Genomic DNA, 732 nt, shown 5'->3' with positions numbered 1-732 from the left:
GCGTGATGCGCTGGGCGTGTGGGCGGGGCCTGCATGACGCGCGGAGCGTGTGGGACGTGCGTGACGCGCAGACTATGCAGGCGGTGAGCCCGGTTCAGCCCCGCACAGTGCCTGGTCGCGTCTTTAAGAATGTTTTTGTGGGATCTGGATGTCACGGGCCTTTGCAGTCATTCCCTGCGTCTAAGAAAGTACCCTTTAAAATAGAAATGTGTTCACTGTAGGACTTTTGTGACTTGTGTAGACCCTGAAATCACACTGCCTAGGTAAACCAGTATTTCAGTACTGTTTTTCCAGCATTTTCAATATCCCTTTACCAAAAACACACAACTGGGCTCCTAGTAACTGATCGACCCCACGTCTTACTGCCTTTGAGAGTATTTCTCAGTCTACCAGAGAAATTCACAGGTATGCTTCCTATTTCTTTCATTTGCCTATTTTTATAAAACCAAATATTTTATTTCCACACCTGAACACCTTATTTAACCTTTTCCCCACACTGTCAGTAGTCTTTTTTTAAAAACGTTTCTTAGTAGTCCCAAATTCTTAACGAACAAAGGCCCCTCTGCTCAAGGGAAGGGAGGTAAATAATGAAGTGGGAGGGTTAAGAAAAACCTCACTTCTACTCTAGATTTCCTACTCGAACTACCGGTTGCTGCGACCAACAAACTGTTTCCCTTTGTGTAAAAGGAAAAAAAAAATGGGACTGGAGTAAAACGATCCCTTCAAATTCTA

Source organism: Callorhinus ursinus, unplaced genomic scaffold (assembly GCF_003265705.2).
Source record: "Callorhinus ursinus isolate GAN/ISIS: 27379988/994484 unplaced genomic scaffold, GSC_fseal_2.0 scaffold1, whole genome shotgun sequence".
Lineage (NCBI taxonomy): Eukaryota > Metazoa > Chordata > Mammalia > Carnivora > Otariidae > Callorhinus > Callorhinus ursinus.
The sequence above is the reverse complement of the archived record's forward strand: the minus strand, read 5'-3'. Positions refer to the sequence as shown.